Consider the following 23,001-nt stretch of genomic DNA (forward strand, 5'->3'; position numbering starts at 1 on the left):
TACGAAGCTTTTGGGCCACTAGGAGTGCTAAAGTGACACTGCTTTCACCTGAGGATTCTGTTTTAATGCAGCGAAACAGTTGTGACAATCAATCACCAGTTATAGCTGTCCTGGGGCTCATTTTACTTCCATTCATTACTCTGTGTATCATTTGTTTTCTTTTATATTTTGTGGATTGGTCCAGTATTTACAACATTGGTAAAGAGTGGCGGAGGTCGTGCACTTGCTCCGTTCAGATCTGGAACAGTTTGCTGCGTTCGCGCAGTTGGTCTGTCACGAGCAGCTAGAAGTTGCCGAGTTCGTGGGTGAACTCAGGAGGCGTTTTCTGAAGAGTTACCAAATTCTAGTGTTTTGTTTTCCGCCAGTACGTAGACGCAGCCACGTTCGGACGAGCAGTGCTATTACAGCTGCCTTGCGGGAGTGAAGCTGTCAGCAGGGGCGATACAAGCCAGCGCTCCGGTGCCGGGTCGGCACGGGCCTCTACCCCTCTGCCGTTCTTATTTACCGCCGCCCGCTGCCAGCCAGAGGCAACGAACACAGACTTCGAAAACGATGTAGAACGCTGAAGAAAAACCGTATCTAATCACGAAATTTATTTTAGCAGTTCGCGCGCGCGAAGTTGCTCCCCTCATGGCGCTTGTAGCGCGCCGGTGGCAGCCATATGTTTTTCCAAGATCACGGAACAAATTCTCGCTAGTTAACGAATTGTATCTTAGAGCCCCTAGGTGACACGTGCACCGAGTTTGGGAATTTTGTCTTGTTACGCAGATCAGCTTGAGAGTTGTTCTGATATCTGCGTATGCAATGCATGGGCTGGTACCTCATCTCTGCATTATAAATGGTATTACATTGTTTTACCTTGCAATGAAGATCATCATTCTCACCGACAAGCGCACTTTAAACTGTAAGTTAGATCACCGGTAGTGCCATGCGACCTGCGTGTGTTTTGTGAGAACTTAAATCTGCTTCCGTGAGAGGAAGACAAGTTACTTCTTGCAAAGCCATATTAGGTAAATTTCGAGAACCTGTGTTGGAAGAAGAGCGTGTGAAGCGCATTACGATCACCACTGATCGATCGAAACGAAAACCAGATTTAAGGGGATGAATCAGAGCAGAATTTTTTAACCTAATTTCTTTATTAGCTTAAAATGTTCCTTAGCGAATCTATTTTTAAGGGTCAGTTACATAAAGATCCAATAACTGTTAAAATATGTTAAAACTGAGACTTCTTGCATCCAACCGCTCGAATGTAACCAACGTAATACTATAATATTCACCAATGGAATAGTGTTCCTATTAATTTCGTATAGTTTCAGAGAGGGCATTACTATAAACTAAAATACTATTCGCAACAAGATTTCTCTCGGTAAAAAGATTCGTTTATGGTAAACAGTCTGAAAGCATGTGCTTGTCTTGCGTCTGCTTAACTTAGCACTTCGCTTGTTTTTGTATGTGAAGTAAAACATGAATGCTTGGAAGCGACAGACAAATATATTTATACGGTTAGAAGTTCGAAACGTAATTCCAATCGTGCAAAAATGTTTCGGTTGGTAAATAGATGCCAGTTAATTGATATAATTTCGCCAAAATGAGTGCGTTTCGATATTAGCGAAAAAAAGGCCAATTGTGCGGTGCTGGCATTGTCCATTAAAGGTTTGTTCAACTTAAATATTAAAAAACACAAGTTGAAACTTTAAACAACGCTTGTTTTTCAAAACAACGTTTCTCAAGTTTGCGAGAGCAATTACATGCAATTACGTTAGGTCTTTTTGTAACTCGTGAGTCCATTCTATTTGAGTACGGAGGATTTTTGCTATTTATTTTAGTCTAGACTTCTGGTACACGCCGGTCGGGGTGGCCGAGCGGTTCTAGGCGCTACAGTCAGGAACGGCGCGACCGCTACGGTCGCACGTTCGAATCCTGCCTCGAGCATGGATGTGTGTGATGTTCTAAGTAGTTCTAAGTTCTAGGGGACTGATGACCTCAGAAGTCCCATAGAGCTCAGAGCCATTTTTTTCTGGTACACGTTTCATAACGACTTTTGTCGAAAATATGGATTTTTATTTCAGCGTGATGGCATTTATTTAATACCCATACGTACTACTTGAGACGGTATCATCAGTTTCAAACCAGTTCTTGAAATTTTGTTTTGGGTCCAAAATTGTGGCTTTCAGAGTTCCCACCAAACGCCCTTTAAGTCCACAAAGGCCTTTCGTCGATACCGTGTAGTGTCGTCTGGGTGCAAGGATTGTGTTTAAAAAACACATAATACAATCTTAAGTGTGTACAATAAATGACTAAAGACAGTTTGGTAATTTCTTTTTTATTTTATTGAAAAAATAATGAATAGCAGTTCCAAAATCGAGTGTCACCCTGGTCTAGCCCCTTAAAAAAGAAAATCCCGAATGGCTTAGAAAAGAAGTTATGTTGTAAATAAACTCATTAGCACAGATCCAAAAACCTACACTTTTTATATATTATTAGCACACACATTAACAGGCAACCGATCAACAAGATGGTACTCTGTGCATTGCAAGTATTTCACTTCAGCTAAGTGTAGCGTAATATTCTGCTCCTCTTGCTGTCATATTATTACAAAATTGGTAAGTCTTTCGTGGCCACTTGTTGAAAACATTGTTTGTGGCTTCTGTCTCGGGTTCTTCGGCCAACATTTGTTTGACGAGTTCTCCAAAAGTGGATAATGCTGGCCATTTGTGTTACCGAAACATCAGAAAAATTTACGAACTTCCAGTAGCTGTGAGTCAGCAACTTCTATTAATCAGTACAACGAAGAACCAGTCCCAAGTTGCAAATTGCAAATTTTACTTTTTTTATTCGCTCGATGACTAATTTCGGGCCGAGACCCATTTTGAAATCAACCTACAAGGCAGAAAACCAAATTTACGCTCATGTGTAATACAGGTATTAAAAATTTTTTTGAACATAAGCCAAAAATATAGAACATATCGCTTCAAGACTTACGTAACATAGTCAAAAATGTTATTTCCGAAGATGTGAGAACCATGTCAAAAACGTGCAACGAACTGTAACAGCGCTGTAAATATTCGTCGCACATTTTTGATGTGCTTTTCACATCTTCGGAAAAACCATTTTTGACTATGTTACGATGATTTGAATATGGATCACTGCTCTAAACTAAATTAGAATTATTTATTAATACCTTCAGCTGCAGACGGGCGTTGATACATATGAACGGGGACAGGTGAAAATATGTGACCGGACCAGGACTCGAACCCAGGATCTCCTGCTTACATGGCAGACGCTGTATCCATCTGAGCCACAGAGGACAGAGAGCGTATTGCGACTGCAGGGACTATCTCGAGCACGCCTTTCGTGGGACCCACATTCTCACCTTATATGTTCACACACTACATTCGTAGTGACCCTACCCAACACACTCATTACTCGACGAAGACATTCTTACCAAGTCCCCTAAGAGTTTGGGTAATATGCGTGCATCCGTACAGAAGAAGAAGATCATGGCCGGTATTGCCAGAACTATATACTTATATGGATATGGTGTCCGTTCTTTCGGACACGACCGAAAGAACGGACACCATATCCGTATAAGTACCATATCCATATAAGTATACGACTCTAGTCATCGAGTGACTAAAAAAAAATTTTCAACTTTTGAGTGGTTTTTCGTTGAACTGATTTATAGTGTAGTTTGACAGCTACATTGCATACTTATGGAGTAAAGCGATGCATACTGGGAAACCTCAGTCTATTTGCAACGATTCTTGAGAATTGAAGAAAACTGCAGGACAGTTGCTTAATCCACATTCTTTTACAGGATACACGACCGGTTCGGAATAGCTACAGTTCCATCATCTGGTGTAAAAAATAAAAGCACTTAACCATCTGAAGTCATTCTCACCCCATTGTTATGATGGAACCGTAGATTTCGTGTCAAAGGACTAAAAGGGACAAGCTGCGCGACCAGGAACACTAACAAGAAAACTATCTGATAGTTTTCTATTACATTTTTATCATTACATAGTTTTCTATTACATAGTTACTATTACATAGTTTTCCTGTTTGTGTTCCCCGTCGTGTAGCGTCTGGGGCGGCTGTTAGAGAATTTTTGTCGCTTTTGCTCTCTTGACACGGAACCTGTGGTTACATGACAACATTGGGGTGAGAAATACTTCAGAGGATTGATTTAATTTTTTTTTACACCAGATGGTGGAACTGCAACTGTTCCGAATCCCGTAGTGTACCCAATAAAACATTGAAGATTAAGCAACTGTCCTGCGGTTCTTCATTTTTCAAAATAGACTTGTACAGTTGCGGGTGCCGCATAAAAGGAACTCTTTGTGCAACGTTTTTCGATGATTGTGATCCTATACAGGAATCACTGACTGACTGGCAAAGTGCCACTGTTACAAAACAGGTACTAGGTGGAAGTTTGGGTCACAGATCCATGTTGTGGACTATGTAGCTCAAAAAATGGTTCAAATGGCTCTGAGCACTATGGGACTTAACTTCTTGTTTGAGGTCATCAGTCCCCTAGAACTCAGAACTACTTCAACCTAACTAACCTAAGGACATCACACACATCCATGCCCGAGCAGGATTCGAACCTGCGACCGTAGGGGTCGCACGGTTCCAGACTGAAGCGCCTAGAACCGCTCGGCCACACCGGCCGGCTATGTAGCTCATTTTAAACATAGTTACACGAACCGAAACCACTCCTATCTTATTATTTACGGAGCATTGTCACCAGGCCAATGATTACATTGTTTATGAAAGCAGTAATGACGCCATATTTAAGGAAAGAGGGTGGCGCGGACTTTTTGTCTTAAAACCTTACACTTTACGTTGTTATGTATAACGAGCAGTTAAGTGAAAACGACACGCTTTAAGGAGTGTCTCAGAATTCTCCACTACATTGACTAAATATTACAAAAAATGTTCAAATGTGTGTGAAATCTTATGGGACTTAACTGCTAAGGTCATCAGTACCTAAGCTTACACACTACTTAACCTAAATTATCCTAAGGACAAACACACACACCCATGCCCGAGGGGGGACTCGAACCTCCGCCGGGACCAGCCGCACAGTCCATGACTAAATATTACATTGAGAATCGAAAACAATATAACCAACTTAAGGCTATTCTTTGAATTATGTAAGATTGGAAATAAATAAGCACTCAGATATCGATAGTAACAATCTGAGGGCGAAACATGGGAGCGCGATTCTAAGCATTGTTGTGAGACGAGATCCGTCTGCGAGAGTAAAGTTTCAGTAGTGTTGGTCGAGAGCTGAGACAGCAGACGTGCCACGCTTCCCTCACATCGGTGATGGCAGATCTTGCCACACTCAAGGCCTAATTTCATTTATATACTGAGGAGACATTTAGATGGCTAAACTATGCTTCAAGGTGGAATTCAAGGTGAAATTCGCAATCATAGCGTAAAGCGCAATTGCAGGCTTAGGCTCGTGATTGTTAGTCCGAGTTTGCAATAATCATGTTTTACTTGTCGATTAAAGAAACCTCATCCTCCAAATGATAATTATTCTCCACATCTAATTCATAAATATGCTGTGGTTAGTAAATGTTAATGTAACTTTGGAATTGAAATAATTCGTTAATCTGGCACTCAGACTTTAAGGCCATTGTCAGGCATTTCGCCATTACTAATACTTGTCAAAATATTGTGGGCCATGATGGTTTCTGAAGCTTATAAAGAGATTTAATTTATGAAATCCCTTCTTACAAGTTATTTGGTGGTTAACAGGAGTCAAGCAAACCGCTTTTTATGAAATTCATTATTAGTAACAATAAACTTTAGCCGCTGCTGCTGCAAATTGCTGTAAACCACATGGAAAAAGGCAGTCATCTAATGAGGTGAGTGCGAAACTTGGGGCAAAATAGAGACACTGACACACCACAACATATCATGTGCTCTAATCCAATAAATTCCGTTGCACAAGCCAGATTCTGTATCACTTGTAAATTCTTATTCAAATACGCAGTCAGATAGCTTAGGTATTCATTGTTACTGGTCCATTTCTTCCTGTAGTTTTTCATATCCAAATACGCAATCAGATAGGTTATCCAAATGTTAGTTTTAACTTTTTCATGTAGCGTTTCTCTGCCTCGTGATGACTGGGTGTTGTGTGCTGTCCTTAGGTTAGTTATGTTTAAGTAGTTCGAAGTTCTAGGGGACTGATGACCATAGATGTTAAGTCCCATAGTGCTCAGAGCCATTTTCATGTAACGATCTGTTGAGGGCTTAAATGACTGAAACTGACACTCATACAATACGCACACAGTGTTATACAGGGTAGATTCCGATTACTGATAGCTCAGGTTGCTTATCGAGTCCATTTTCACAGACGAACATAGCCTTTATTTGTTCTAGGTAAGTTAAAACACACAGAAAAAAGTAAAGTGTCTACAGTTTCAAAAGTAATCACCATAACTCTTGATACAATTATCCCACTATGAGACAAGCCGGTCAGTACCTTCACAGAAAAAAGTCTGCAGTTGCCTATGGAACGATGATTGTACCAAGGCATGAATCTCTTCGTCTGAAACAAATCGGCGGCCGTGATGTGTAAGGGTTTCTCTGCGAATCTTCTGCAGCGTAGTCGAAGCAGCCTGCAGTCTGTGGGCTTTTCTTGGTAATTAACAGTTTTTGTACAATGCAACTGCCACAGGATCTTTACTTGTTTTTTCCAGAAGAGAATTTCCCTTTTTATTTCTCAAGATGTTTTAATTCCTTTGGTGAGCCATGGTTTTTTACATGGGTCTTTAACGTCCTTTCTGATTAACTTATGCAGAAGGCTACTTTCAAATAATAATAGGTATTTATAATGGAACAGACGAAATTTGATATTAGCGTTTGGTTCATTATATAAATTTCATCTCATCTCTTGTAGATTCATCTTATAAACATTTTTCCTGAACTCATTAATTATTCTAACTGAACATTTTTAGGTTAGGCTTTACTGTGACTGTTATTGACATTAAATGAAACAACAAGTTTAGTGTTACCAGTCACCGTTATATTTATTTCCACAACGCGTTTCAAAGGTTTAAACCTCCATCATTGGGTGGATTTACATTAGTTAGTATGACATTTGTGTGTGTGTTGTGTTATGACTTTTTTGGCGGAACTTTTGGCACTGCCTAGTGGAGAAACAAGACACTATTTCAGAACATGGTTTTGGATTTCTTCTGACAAAAAATTTAAACTGCTATCTAATGGTAAACATAAAATAAGTAAACTAGAATACCTCCAGTGGTCACAGGTTCCTTTCGCTGTCGTAACACATCACATGTATACTGTCACATTTGTAAACAAATATGGCGTCTGGAATCTGCTGGGTGCAAGGTTCGTATAGCAGAAGAGAAGAAATAATCGGAAAGTGCAAAGAACATACATCACAACAAAATTATTATAGAATAATTGTTTAAAGCATTTGGAGGTGTCGAATACATATGTGTGTACTTCAGGTGGCATATAAATCCAATCTGACAAGTTAAAACAGCTTAACATTCGTACTCGTTTATACAACCAGGTGAAATGTTAAAATGGCTTGAAGTTTATACTTGTTAATAACAATCAGGTGAAATGTTACAGACTTGAAGTACAATAATCATATTGGCTACAGCAGTAAAATCATACATAGGTGACACTGTTTGATTGGGATTAATAGACAGATGTGAGAGGCTGGAGGCAGAAGGAGAGGAAGGGAGAGGGAAAGTGAGTGAGAGAGAGAGATGACAGTGCCAACTATTTCGTGAGCCGCAGCCGCTGGGATTGGAGTAGACAAGCCTCAATTATCCTCGGGAAACAGAAGCGATGTATTCCAGAATATTCCTCCGGGAATTTCAGCCTATTGACGGAGCGTCCGTGACAGTGGTCAAGCAATTGATCGGTATCAGTGCGAAAGCAGTAAACTTGTTGTTTCATTTAATATTCTAACAGATTTCCGTTCAGGAGTAACTGTACTGTCAGCCACCATTTTACTTATCATGACCAGACAGAGCATTTGTTACCAGCTATCCAGTTATTTTCCTGGTTTGAGCTTGATCAAAGCAAACACTGTCAATTAGGGTCCTATTTTCTTTATCCACCCGTGTTGGAAAATAAATTACTAAGATAAAATTTTAGGATCCAAATAATGTTTCCACATCATTTTTATTATCAGTATCCTTTAAAAAATCGGCACTGAATTCATTATTGACTATTCACTACTTGCTACTGTCTGTAGTAAGGAATTGATATTCATCACAAACTATTCAAAATTTCCAATGAGCCTCTGAAAACAGTTTCAATTAAGAGTGAAATATTTTTCAATTAAATGAAAATCAGTCTTGATCGCAAGGATCAGCCCTCTGACATCTGTAACCACAGGGATCTTGCTTTTGTGCCCCATACATTCTCTGCAAGAAGCTCAGCCAACCTATCTTTCCCTCTGATATTCAGTTGCATGCCATGTGTTGTATATCCACAACTCCCAATTGCAGCAACATTCACTGCACTTATATGAGATTACATTTCAGTCAGCAGCAGCCCCTCAACTTCGTTTTCAAACGGTTCACAGCAATGTTAGCACCTGTGTGAGTAGTTGCTACTGCAGTTTCATCCCGCTCACATCTAATCCTGTAGTGTTTCTCTTTGCTGTACTGGTGAAGTTCAGTGCGACAAATTTAACCTTCATGTATGCTTTATCAAGGGAATCATTTACTAATGTTATGATGAGGTTCTAAAAAACTGGTTTTTAGGTGTAGCTGCATGAGAAGGACTAAAAAATAATGTGTTCATTAATGTTAACACTAATTATGTATTCATATCCCGCAAACTGACTCGTTCCACATAATTTCGACAAGAAAAATCGCTCAAATAATCTATGGAACATTCAACCAACTGATTAGCTAGCTTAGAAGAAAAATACAGTACATATAACCAGTAGAACTTCGGGACATAGAACTGTAATTGAGAGTTTGGCTTACATTTAAATAGACATTGGAAGGTTGCCGTTTATTTATAAAATACAGAGAAATTGAGCGTCAAATTAGCAGAAGTTCATCGTTTGAGAATAAGAGAGTAACTGTGTTCTTTCTTTACACTGACGTTACAAGTATTCTGTGAGGTGTGGAAACATTAATTTTTGTATGTTGAATATAGGATTTCTTTCTGAAGTATTCGTGTTGTTTTTCTTCCATATATCTGGCAGCAATATAGGATTTCTTTCTGAAGTATTCGTGTTGTTTTTCTTCCATATATCTGGCAGCCTGGGTTCTTTATGCCTGAATGCACACACATTATATTTTGTATTTTATTAATTGAAGGACGTGCAGAAATTGTAGTCTACTCCATTAAGTTTCAGCAATCAGATATTCATCAACAGAAACACATTTGGAATTCAGTGGGCTTCTTATAGAATTTAATAATGTTGTATGATATTCTCTACAGAATCGGAAACAAGAGGAACATGTGAAAAACATTCACATGGAGAATGGAGATGGTGATGGTACAGGTCTTAAGACATCAGGGAGTAACTTCCACGGTACTGGAGGTGACTGTAGAAGAAACGGTTGGCAAAGACAGAAACTGGAATTCAAACAACTAATAATTGGGGGTATACGGCACCTGAGTCCCTCTGAGACGAAGAATTTGGCACAGTGGGGAAGTTCATGGCAGCACACATCAAACCAATTAGAAGAATGATGTGCCAAAAGAAAGAAAGTGCAAAGAAGTGAGAATGGATGGTTAGGATTTAGCTTCGTCATCCACTGAAATGGACCACCAGCTCGAACTGAGGAAGGACAGTGAAGGAAGTCTACGAAGCTCTTTCGAAGGAATCATTCAGACATTCGCCTCAAGCAATTTAAGAAAGTCATGGAAACCTAAATGTGGACGGATGGATGGAAATATGAACGGCTTTCCTCTCGAACGGAATCTTTCTTCCTATCACCCTGATGCAATACACAGGGTTTGGACAAAACTGCGGAAACAGCCAGAGCAGTGTCCTGTGAAGTTATGTGTGCATTATATACAGACTCTGTGCTTTCAAACGTGGGCAAATTGTTGGTGCTCGTGTGGTGGTTCCTTCCGCAACTAAGGTAGCCGAAATGTTTGCTGTTTCAAGAGGCAGCGTACCGAAGATTTGTACCACATAGGTGGAGAGCGAAAAAACATCATCGGCTAAGTCACAACGCGGACAAAAGTGTGTTTTAAGGGATCGCGAAGGACAGTCATTGAAGAGGATTGTGACGAGAAATAAGAGGACGACAGCTGCAAAACTCACTTCATAACTGAATGTCGCACTCGTGAACCCAGACTGCATTACAACAACACGAAGGGAAATCCAAAATCGAGAAACTGCAAGGTCGAATTACCGCATGACCATTTTGGCAGATCAGGTCAACCCCATGGTCCCATGGTACAATGTTTGCTCTCCAAAGCTGATGCTGTGTTCACGCAGCTGGCATCATCCTGAAGTGATTTTGTGAACATGAGCATGAATTGTCGCATCTGCCCTGGTCAGTACAATCACGAGCTCTCAATATTATCAAGCCTTTGCGGTCTATTACGGAGAGAATGGGGTGTGAGATCACTACCAACCTCCGTTATCGGTACTTGAACTTGTCACCGTTTTGCAGGAAGAATAGTATGAGATCCCTTAAAAACGATAGAGGACGAGCATTTATCCATTTCGAGACGGTTGAAAGCTGTTTTGAATGCCAACGGTTTCCCTGCACCATATTACCGTATGATAATGTGTTGTATTTGTGGTGTTCCCACAATTTTGTTCAAATGATTCAAATGGCTGTGAGCACTATGGGACTTAACTTCTGAGGTCATCAGTCCCCTAGAACTTAGAACTACTTAAACCTAACTAACCTAAGGACATCACACACATCCATGCCCGAGGCACGATTCGAACCTGCGACCGTAGCAGTCGCGCTGTTCCAGACTCTAGCGCCTAGAACCGCTCGGCCACCCCGGCCGGCTTAGAATTTTGTTTACCTCTGTATACTATTTCGTCAAAAGTACCCAGAAACTCGTATGTAATGCGGAACCGACAGCTAGAGTTCATGTAGGTGTACCCGTCAGTATGAAATGAAGCAAGTATATCATAGAAAGCTGAAAAAAGGGCGAATGAAAATAAGCAATATTGAGTGATGTACTCTGCAAATTATTAAGCCTTTTTATCACCTAAACGGTGGTCTTCAGGGCATCTGCTCAGTGGCTACTAGATACTGCTGAAAATTTGTATTCAGACTATCACACACTATACCAGCCGCCACTGAATTTCACCGTTTTGGTTACACGAAGATAACACATACATTATGGAATTAAAGTTCCTAACACTGTCTGCATTTGCGCCCTGTGTCTTCAGTGATTATCTGGAGGTGTTTTAACTCACCTGGCGTTTTGTATAGATGTCACTATTGATGCCCCCATTGGATTCTTCTTCTCAGCAGGTCGCGAGTTCGTTGCTCATGTGTTGAACGGTGCAAGGACGAATACTGATGCACAATAAAATTCCAAATTATGAATTGGCCGAAAAAAAAGGTACGGACACTGACTTATGATGCCACAAATGTCTCTCTAAATTTTTCAGACTTAGCCGTGAACAGCCTGCAAACGCACAGAGGCAGTAAAAGTAAATTTTTGAAACTTGAAATATTTCCTGAACATCGTGAAGAATATTCTCATTGCACGACATTCTTTAACGTTTAATTTATATATCTTCCGGTAACACCACACGAAACATTTCAGCATCCCATCACTTACAATACACGTCTTTACATCTTTCAGTTCCAACCGCGGTTCCTGCAGATGCTTAACCACCATTTCGCACCTCGAAACGTAGCTACAGATTGTTACTATCGATATCTGAGAACTTATTTATTTCCAGTTTCACACAATGCAAAGAATAGCATTAAGTTGGCTATATTGTCTCCAATGGAATGGAGAGTTTTTACACATTCCTTATAACCTGCCTCCTTCTGCTCGCTTCTGGTTAGTTGAGTTCAACATCTAATAAACGTTCACCTTGAAATAAAACATCTAACTTTCCCCATAAAAATTATTAACATTATTAAAATTATTAAATGATTGTTCTCAGTATAAGCAAGACCACCGGTATGGCTGGAAGCTAAAATTCAATGGTAATCTGCAAAAGCAAATTGTAAGCGATATGCGACTTGGAGCCCCGTCACCACTGCTACAGCATAGGAAGCTACTCGGAAGTTCCGTGTTGCCTCACTAGGTGACCATCTGGGGTCGCGTGGTGTGAGGTGAGCTGCCGACTACCGGCTACTGACGCAGCTTCGCTCTATACACTGCAACTTTTTTAATGTAACTTTGGAGTAAAAGCGGGACGCAATGTGGCATAAATGCCACACGGGGAGTATTGTGGTGTCAGTTGAGAAGCAGAAATAGCAGAATGAGTCGGTCAGGATAGCTCCGGTTTCGACTGTTGGTAGTGGGACTGAACTAAACCAAGACTAGGAAGACCTTGGTAATGACGGATAGAGACTACAGAGCATTTATGACTGTGGTTGTAAAAAATTGCAAGAAATCAGTGGAAGGGATCAATCGTGAGTTGCAATGTGCTACCAGCAGTCCAACAAGCGCATTCAGTGTACAAAGGGAGTTAAGAAGAATGAGATAAAATGTTTGAGCAGCTCCTCGTAAGTCACAGAAAGATAAGCGGCGCTTGAGGTGGTGTAAAGGTCGACGCGGCTAGACAATGGATGACTGGAAACGAGACATTTGGAGTGGTGAATCACCCCATATTCTGTTGCAGTCCAATGGAAGGGACTGGGTTTGGCGAATATCTAGATGACGGTACCTGCCATCATGTGTATGAGTAATGCCAACAGTAAAGTACAGAGAAAGTGGTGTTGCAGTATGGTAGTATTTTCTGTGGTTGGGGTGCGGTCTCCTTATTGATATTAGGAAAAGGTTAAATACGGAAAAATGTGAACACATTTTACAGAACTGTGGACTGCACACAGTAGAGGAACTGTTCAGAGACGATGACTGTCTGTATCAACATGGCAATTTACCCTGTCATGAAGCAGCGTCTGTGATACAAAGGTTTGTGGACAGTAACAAACCTGAAATAGAGTTATTTACTGGGAGTCCCAGTCTGAACCCAACAGTACACTTTCGGGCTGAGTTAGACCCCAGCGTGAATCCTTGCCTTCTTTGGGTTTGGCTCTTTAGGAACAATCAGCTGCCATTCTTCCACTCATATTCAGACATGTCATTGAAAGTATACCTGTCAGAGTTCAAGCCACCATTAGTATTGGGGCAACCTGCGTTCTGGCACACTCTGCATTGTTGCCAAATGTATCCTAGAAGGCGGCGATGATGTCATCCAAAATGGCGGCCATGAAGTTATTCAAGATGGCAGATTTTGGTGGGAACATATTTACCAGTCTAACTACAATTAAATATTATTACAATTGCTGCAACAGCCTGACACCGATCGATGTACACATAATTTCTGCTCTTGATAGTTGTGCATCTGGAATGAATCTCAGTATCTATAGCACACAAAATTTTCCACATAAAAAATCTCTCATGGTTATCAGTGTGCTGAATCTATACGTCATTCACAATAGGACACACAGTCATCCTCTCTAGTCATGCCATGACATGAAGTATAGTAACTTTACAAAGCAATATATACACATTTTACACAACGCAAGCCACAATAACTTTACAATACAATATGTACAAATTTTAAACAAACAGTGCAGTTATCTTTTACATCTATACAGCACCCAAAAAAATTATCGTAAGCCTACACTCACACCAACTATATGTCATGATGCTCCTCACCCCTAGGGAAGCACCATCAGCCTTTTCTTTATTTCTACAGATGTGACATTGAGTAGCAATAAACTATTTTACACTGATCACCATATTGCACCACCAACTACAACTTGCAAAATGCCATATATATCATCAATTACAGGAAGACTGAATTACTCTGCGCTCCCACTGAAGACAGGAGCTTGAATATTAGAGTATCAAACCAATCTCCATCCCCGCAGTATATCACCGTGTACCATATAGATCTAGTAAACATACAATTCATATCCCCCGCCATACAAAATCATCCATTTTATGTCAGAGCTCCCTCAGTGGACCGAAGTTCCACTCAGAACTGTTCTACAAATTCGGGCTTGTCACCCCTCGGCACAAATGTGTAACTGTTTCTGATCCGAACCTATTTCTTTGCTTGCTCGCTTTTCTACACTCAGACTCAGGGATTACAAGAACATGCGTATTTTCGCATGGTTCGCTTGGTTTGCTATAATATTATAGCATTTTCGCTGTACTTTTCGATATCAAACACTAGGCAGCATACTACCGATCGATAGCGCAACATAATTCCCAAGATATAGACTGGAAATTATTTCTCTACAAACCCCAAACCTTAGCGAGGTGCAGTGTGCTGTAAACCACTGAGTAACTAGAAACAAATAGAGAAAACTGATACTTCCATTCTCGAATACTGATGTCGTTGATGTAACAGATTCCAAATCATCAATATAATGTACAGGCCAACTAATGTCTCTCCCATATCTAGAGAAGAGGCAAACGTGTCTTCCACATGCTAGATGCACATACCACAATCGATCTTCTCTCAACATAATAAAGACACGAAATGCGCATAAGCAGTCAATCGAACAATTTACATGGAAGGGAATAACGGTCTAGCGCAAATGCACCTCCATACACAATCTTCTCAAATTTCCACTTGCTCACGAAAGCCGCCCAACGCATTGTAAGTATTAGTTCGATATTCGATCGTCTAGGCGACAGCATAGTTAACTCAGATATATTCCTACACTCCAACAGGCCTCTGCATTCGGATGGCTGCTGCCGTCAATGGGAAACGTGAGTCATTCCCACAACAGGCCATGCAAACACCTCATGTTTCACTTTCACCTGCATCCAGCGTCAGCTCTTGACTGTGATGGCACATGCGTCTGCACCGGTGCTTAGGTGAACATGTATTTCATGAGGAATTCCTCAGATGTCAAGTATGAAAGGGGCACCACCGCCTCATATGTGCGGGACCTTAACGTGCGTCTGTGTGCGATTGGACAGCTGCCGTTAACCTCCTGTGCAGTCTAGTGGACAGGTTGTGGCGGAGGGTGCTTGCGCACATTGATTGCGCGTCTGTTGCATTATTTTGCGAGGAGATCTGTGGGCTGTGCTATGCAATATTTCGACAGTTTACGATTTCGTGCCTGCACACCACTGCGCTGCATTAGTTAGGAGGAGTTTGCAGGTCAGTACTGAAATTATTTCGGTGTAGTAGTTTGCATGCGTGTAGGCTACAACTAGCAAGCGTGTCTGTTGTATTATTTACGAGTAGTTTCCATGGCTGCAGACTGTGTATTGTGACCCCAAGCACGTCAGGTCATATGTTTTGTGTCAATGTGATAAATATACTCCATCCCTAAATAAATTGTACCAAAATAAATAAAGCACACTCCTTCCTCTCTCCAACAGCCCAGTGCAGGATGAGTCATTTTTCCACCAATCCCTAGGATGAGATGGCAGTCAGGTGACTTACGATAGTGCAGGTGAGCTTTGTTTCCCGCAATTTTCTTAGGTTGGTAGAGAAACTCCAAGTGACCTTTCTTTACCGCCGAAATTCAAACTCTGCACCAGTTCCAAGGATGAGGAGTGGTCAGGTGACAGGTTAGCGGAGGCAGTCCAAGTGTCCTTTCTTTCGCACCATTTTCTTAGCTTAGTAGAGTTAGGCGAAATGAGCTTTCTTTACTACCAAAATTCAAACCTGGTGCCCGCTCCTAGGAAGAGGTGGCGGTTGGGTGACTTAGGTTAGTAGAGGTAACTGTGGTGTGATGCATTATAGTGTTGGAAGTTGAACTTTCCACCATTTTTCTGTGGGAGGGGAGGGGAGGGGTGTTAGGTTAGTGGATGTAGCCCAATTGACCTATCTTCCGGCAACATTCAAACTTCCAGCAAGGGGGGTGTGGCACTTGTGTCAACTGACGTCACAGCCGCCATCTTGGATGACGTCACGCACTGTGCACGTTAGTACACATTAGTGCTCGTTAGTACACATTAGTACACGTTAGTGCACGTTAGCGTGACAGCATGGGATGGTAAAGGGATGTGGCGGTCGGTTGAGGATCATGGTGAAGATTTTAACTATTTGCTTCCAAGTCCAGGTGGGCATGGCATTCGCGAAAATTCATTCCAAGTCCACAGTAGCTCTCTCTGGTGGTGTCAATATGTACTTGGCCTTGTGGTGAACACACAGCTTGCCGCCATCTTGGATAATGTTACTTGCGTCATCACCTGATGTCATGGCCACTATCTTGGACTAGAGCGCCCTTTGGTGGTGGCGCTGTGTACTAGGTCGGTTTGAGTCTGAACGTCATGGCAAACACACCAGTTGGCTGTACTGCATGAAATTGTTTAAATAAAGAAATATGTCCAAGTCCTTTTCCCACGAAGGAGGTGGCGGTCGGGTGAGGTTAGTCCAAGTGTCCTTTCTTTCATGCCATTTTTTTAGCTTAGTAGAGATACGTGAACTGACCTTTGTTTACCCCCAAAATTCAAACTTCGTGCCAGTTCATAGCAAGAGGTGGCGGTTGTGTGACTTGCGTTAGTGGAGGTAGCCCAAGTGACCTATCTTCCCAGGATTTTCTTAGGTTAGTGGGGATAACTGTGGTGTGATGCATTATGCTGTTGGAAATTTGAACTTCACACCATTTTTCTGGGGAAGGGGGCATGGCACTATTCCATCAAAATTCAAACGTCCTGCCAAAATCCAGCATCTTGAATGACGTCACAGCTACCATCTTGAATGACGTCACAGTCGCCATCTTGAATGACGTCATGCGCTGTTGCCAATTCTACACACTGCCATCTTGGATGACGTCATCTCCGCCATCTTGGATACATCTGGCAACAATGCAGAGTGTGACTTCTGAAATTTTCCCGGCGTATTTCTTCTTCTAATAATTTCCGGGTATGCAGCCGGATCCCGTCGACATTCTGCCACGATATTTCGGCCCAGAGACGTCCGGCCATCATCAGGTGAGTACACAACTACTGAAGAGCCCAAGTGCAGTCGCGGTATTTATGCCGAATCTCGCGCATGCGACATGTACTGGCATGCTACAGCGCATGCGTCAGGTGTTGACATGCGCAGCATAGCCGAGTTGTACGTGCTGCCCTCGGTGGTGAAAAAAAAAAGGTTCATCTAGTCATTGAGTATCGAATGACACTGTCGATTCCGCTGTGATTGTATAATTTTAATAACAGGATTCCAATTTTTATCCAGCTGAAAGCCGTTGTCACGATTTATAAGATTATTGGCAAGACGTATTTCCACTGATTCCTTGATTACGGAATCCCAAAAACCGGAAACCGGGGCTAAAATTTTTGTTCCATTGTATTCCATTGAATGTCCCAATGAAATACAGTGCTCTGCTACTGCCGATTTTGACGGTTGCCGCAGACAGATGTATCTTTCATGTTCTATACATCGTTCATGGACAGTTCTTGTCGTCTGGCCAATATATGCAGCGCCACATTCACATGGAATTTTGTAGACGCCTGCTTTCTTCAGTTGTAAATCGTCTTTAACGGATCCAACCAGGGCCCGGTTCTTTGCCCTCTTTTTCAATCTCCATCGATGGGCACTTTACCATTTCTAGACGTGCTAGTACGCCGTAAAACTGATGGGTCATTAGAACATTCTGTGTACAGGAAACCGACTCACACAGATCTGTATCTCCAGGCGTCAAGCTGCCATCACCCAGCACAAACAGCCGGTGTTCTCAGGACCTTAATACATCGAGCGCATATAATATCGGATGATGAAAACCTCCACGCAGAATTAGAACACTTGGAGAAGGTTTTCAAAGAGAATGGCTACACTTCTCGCCAAATAAGGAAGGCCATGCGCAACTATCATAACAAGAAGCAACGCACTGAGGACGCAGATGACGACTTTAAATCAACTGCGTTCCTTCCATACGCCGGGAATGTGTCTTCGAAAATAGGCCGATTACTGAAGAAAAATAAAATCAAGGTTATCTTCCGTCCACCAGCAAAGAACCGGGCCCTGGTTGGATCCGTTAAAGACGATTTACAACTGAAGAAAGCAGGCGTCTACAAAATTCCCTGTGAATGTGGCGCTGCATATATTGGCCAGACGACAAGAACTGTCCATGAACGATGTATAGAACATGAAAGATACACCCGTCTGCGGCAACCGTCAAAATCGGCAGTAGCAGAGCACTGTATTTCATTGGGACATTCAATGGAATACAATGGAACAAAAATTTTAGCCCCGGTTTCCGGTTTTTGGGATTCCGTAATCAAGGAATCAGTGGAAATACGTCTTGCCAATAATCTTATAAATCGTGACAACGGCTTTCAGCTGGATAAAAATTGGAATCCTGTTATTAAAATTATACAATCACAGCGGAATCGACAGTGTCATTCGATACTCAATGACTAGATGAACCTTTTTTTTCACCACCGAGGGCAGCACGTACAACTCGGCTATGCTGCGCATGTCAACACCTGACGCATGCGCTGTAGCATGCCAGTACATTTCGCATGCGCGAGATTCGGCATAAATACCGTGACTGCACCTGGGCTCTTCAGTAGTTGTGTACTCACCTGATGATGGCCGGACGTCTCTGGGCCGAAATATCGTGGCAGAATGTCGACGGGATCCGGCTGCATACCCGGAAATTATTAGAAGAATGCAGAGTGTGCCAGAATGAAGGTTGCCCCAATATTGTCGTTACGGCCAATTGGGGGGGGGGGGGGGAGGACAGCTGCTATAAATGCTCACTATTATGAGTCCGGATTCTTTTGATCAGATCATTCAATGGAATACAATGGAACAAATGCTGCACTTCCAGTTGCCATACTACAACAGTGTTTAGGGTTGAGCATTGTTGCCACCTCACTTAGTTGGTTGCAGGTGTCGTGGATACCACACTCATCATGGGAAGCTACTGCCACTGTTTACCTATACAAACTTTTGTATTTTTTTGTGAAAAATATTTCTTTTCATTTCTGGGACTGGGCTATTCTAAATGACAACCACTCGATCCACAAACTAAGGCTTCAAAGTATGTAAAGGGAATTCAGAAGTGCCCCTCATATTGTGACACATATTGTGACACATACTGTTAGTTTTCGAGAAATACAGTGTGAATAAAAATTTTTGTTTCTGCATGACTGCTTACTTTTTAAAGTATGTTATCAACTGAAGTATTTTCTGCCAACCGCTTTCAATGATTTTCTGAGTACATAGGGAGGGCAATAAAAAATGGTTCAAATGGCTCTGAGCACTATGGGACTCAACTGCTGTGGTCATAAGTCCCCTAGAACTTAGAACTACTTAAACCTAACTAACCTAAGGGCATCACACACATCCATGCCCGAGGCAGGATTCGAACCTGCGACCGTAGCGGTCGTGCGGTTCCAGACTGTAGCGCCTTTAACCGATCGGCCACTCTGGCCGGCGGGGGGGCAATAGTCACTAGCCTAGTTTACGGCTGCTACAAGCAAGGTGCAACAAGAAGTAGTGGAAGAAGAGTGTACAAACCGTCAGTTTTCACCAGTTGTACAAAACAACTAGTATAGCAACTATGACGTCATACAACTATATTTATTTTAACCATCGAAATATCGGCAAGCGCACTTGAAAATGAAGCGGGTGTATTATTAACGCCTTCAGGCATATTAAAACCTTGGAAATATCAGACCGTAGCGGGGCAGTAAGGAGTTTTCATGCGCGACTACAGAAAGGGCGTTATGTAACCTCGTCTTCAAATCTAACCTATACCTCATGTTACGCATCAGATCAATCCGTCATCACAACTCCCATTAACAACAGAAGTATCGCTATCTTGAAATGCGTCTTGTGCAACATATCGCTTCTCTAGTGTAATACGACATGCAGGCAGCCATCGTGGAGAACTTTTGATTTCTACCAATATACTTGTTGCTGACTTACCTGCACAGTACTGCTCGCGTCATTTGTTTGATGGACGCCGCTACTCTGCACCCAAGAGAGAAACTGGAGCGCAGAGGAGCCATTGTTGGCAGGCGGTGTTATTCAGGAACCATCCGAAGTACACACGAAACTGCCATTCCACACTCGCTGAAACTTATTTTGGGTTTTATGAAACGCGAATCAACGAAAATACCGCTGGTGTAGAAGGTATCGTCAGTGTAATTTGTCACGTAGCACATTTATTACGCAACTTCAGCTACACACAGTGCAGTTGAGAAATGCAGTCGTTCGCGCTGCACCACAGCATAGCAAACCCTGGGCCTGCACTGTCTGCAACTGGCACCTCGGCGTGGCCGCCTGTTTGAGGAAGCGAGAGCTCGACACGAATTGCTGTTGCGCTACAAGGAAAAGCAGGCAGGGCAGCTGCAGTTGGTTGAAAACCACACCCGTTATCGTTTCCTTCTGAAACGATGGTCGGTGCACTAGATAAACCATCTGTTTCTACTTCAGCACAACTAGTCCAATAAAAATAAAATTAATAGCAATAAACAAAGGTAATTAACAACATATATTTTTTTTAGTTTGGATCATGCGAGCTCTGAGGTATAATGTTTTTCATCTACGTCCACAAGATTATTCTGCGGCCGGCCGATACGGCCGAGCGGTTCTAGGCGCTTCAGTCTGGAACCGCGCGACCACTGCGGTCGCAGGTTCGAATCCTGCCTCGGGCATGGATGTAGGTGATGTCCTTAGGTTCGTTAGGTTTAAGTAGTTCTAAGTTTAGGGGACTGATGACCTCATATGTTAAGTCCCATAGTGCTCAGAGCCATTTGGACCATTACTCTGCGATTTATACTGTAGCGCTCGGCAGAAGGTTCATAGAACGACTTACAGCTTATTTTTCAACCGTTCCGCTCTCTAGCAGCACGTGGGAAAAATGAAAAACAATCTTTTTCTGCGAGCTCCGCTCCCTTTTATTTTATTACTGTGGTCAATTTCTCCGTATGCAAGTGAGGGCTAACAAAATAATTTGGCATTGGGAGGAGAAAGTTGGTGATCGAAATGTCGCGTGAAGATCTCGCCGAAACCCGCTTGTCAAATCGTGACGTTCCCTCATCTATCTAGCGGTTAAAGGAAGACTTCGAAACAGCTCAGGGGCAGGTTGCTAGATTTGCTACCGATAGTTTCTAACAACACTCGAGTACTACGGAGATGCTTCGGAAACTCATATGGGGATCCCTGGAGTGGAGGCGACGTTCTTTTTGAGGAACACTATCGAGAAAATTTAGATGGGCGGTATTTGCAAATGACTGCATAGCGACTCTACTCCCGCCCACGCATATTTCGGGTAAGGACCACGAAGATAAGATACGAGGAATTAGGGCTTACACGGAGGCATATAGACGGGCCTTTTTTCCAGGGTATCCTCCACTACTCACTGTACGATCGCTTGCGGAGTATGTATGTAGATGTGGATATACACTCCTGGAAATTGAAATAAGAACACCGTGAATTCATTGTCCCAGGAAGGGGAAACTTTATTGACACATTCCTGGGGTCAGATACATCACATGATCACACTGACAGAACCACAGGCACATAGACACAGGCAACAGAGCATGCACAATGTCGGCACTAGTGCAGTGTATATCCACCTTTCGCAGCAATGCAGGCTGCTATTCTCCCATGGAGACAATCGTAGAGATGCTGGATGTAGTCCTGTGGAACGGCTTGCCATGCCATTTCCACCTGGCGCCTCAGTTGGACCAGCGTTCGTGCTGGACGTGCAGACCGCGTGAGACGACGCTTCATCCAGTCCCAAACATGCTCAATGGGGGACAGATCCGGAGATCTTGCTGGCCAGCGTAGTTGACTTACACCTTCTAGAGCACGTTGGGTGGCACGGGATACAGGCGGACGTGCATTGTCCTGTTGGAACAGCAAGTTCCCTTGCCGGTCTAGGAATGGTAGAACGATGGGTTCGATGACGGTTTGGATGTACCGTGCACTATTCAGTGTCCCCTCGACGATCACCAGTGGTGTACGGCCAGTGTAGGAGATCGCTCCCCACACCATGATGCCGGTTGTTGATCCTGTGTGCCTCGGCCGTATGCAGTCCTGATTGTGGCGCTTACCTGCACGGCGCCAAACACGCATACGACCATCATTGGCACCAAGGCAGAAGCGACTCTCATCGCTGAAGACGACACGTCTCCATTCGTCCCTCCATTCACGCCTGTCGCGACACCACTAGAGGCGGGCTGCACGATGTTGGGGCGTGAGCGGAAGACGGCCTAACGGTGTGCGGGACCGTAGCCCAGCTTCATGAAGACGGTTGCGAATGGTCCTCGCCGATACCCCAGGAGCAACAGTGTCCCTAATTTGCTGGGAAGTGGCGGTGCGGTCCCCTACGGCACTGTGTAGGATCCTACGGTCTTGGCGTGCATCCGTGCGTCGCTGCGGTCCGGTCCCAGGTCGACGGGCACGTGCACCTTCCGCCGACCACTGGCGACAACATCGATGTACTGTGGAGACCTCACGCTCCACGTGTTGAGCAATTCGGCGGTACGTCCACCCGGCCTCCCGCATGCCCACTATACGCCCTCGCTCAAAGTCCGTCAACTGCACATACGGTTCACGTCCACGCTGTCGCGGCATGCTACTAGTGTTAAAGACTGCGATGGAGCTCCGTATGCCACGGCAAACTGGTTGACACTGACGGCGGCGGTGCACAAATGCTGCGCAGCTAGCGCCATTCGACGGCCAACACCGCGGTTCCTGGTGTGTCCGCTGTGCCGTGCGTGTGATCATTGCTTGTACAGCCCTCTCGCAGTGTCCGGAGCAAGTATGGTGGGTGTGACACACCGGTGTCAATGTGTTCTTTTTTCCATTTCCAGGAGTGTAGAAACAAGCTGCTATTCTTCGGAGTTTTTTGGATTTCCTTCGTCAATCCTACCTCT

The 23,001-nt window shown here is 43.1% G+C and overlaps 1 long non-coding RNA gene across 1 annotated transcript in view; it reads right to left on the reverse strand.

Annotated features, from left to right (window-relative positions):
• LOC126418894 (uncharacterized) overlaps positions 1 to 20,357 on the reverse strand; it is a 148,292-nt gene extending 127,935 nt beyond the window's left edge. The window contains exon 1 of the long non-coding RNA XR_007575907.1: positions 20,042 to 20,357. This is a non-coding gene — a long non-coding RNA (uncharacterized LOC126418894). The remainder of the gene's footprint in view (positions 1 to 20,041) is intronic.
• Positions 20,358 to 23,001: the final 2,644 nt, after the last annotated feature.

Source organism: Schistocerca serialis, chromosome 9 (assembly GCF_023864345.2).
Source record: "Schistocerca serialis cubense isolate TAMUIC-IGC-003099 chromosome 9, iqSchSeri2.2, whole genome shotgun sequence".
NCBI classification, from domain to species: Eukaryota; Metazoa; Arthropoda; class Insecta; order Orthoptera; family Acrididae; genus Schistocerca; species Schistocerca serialis.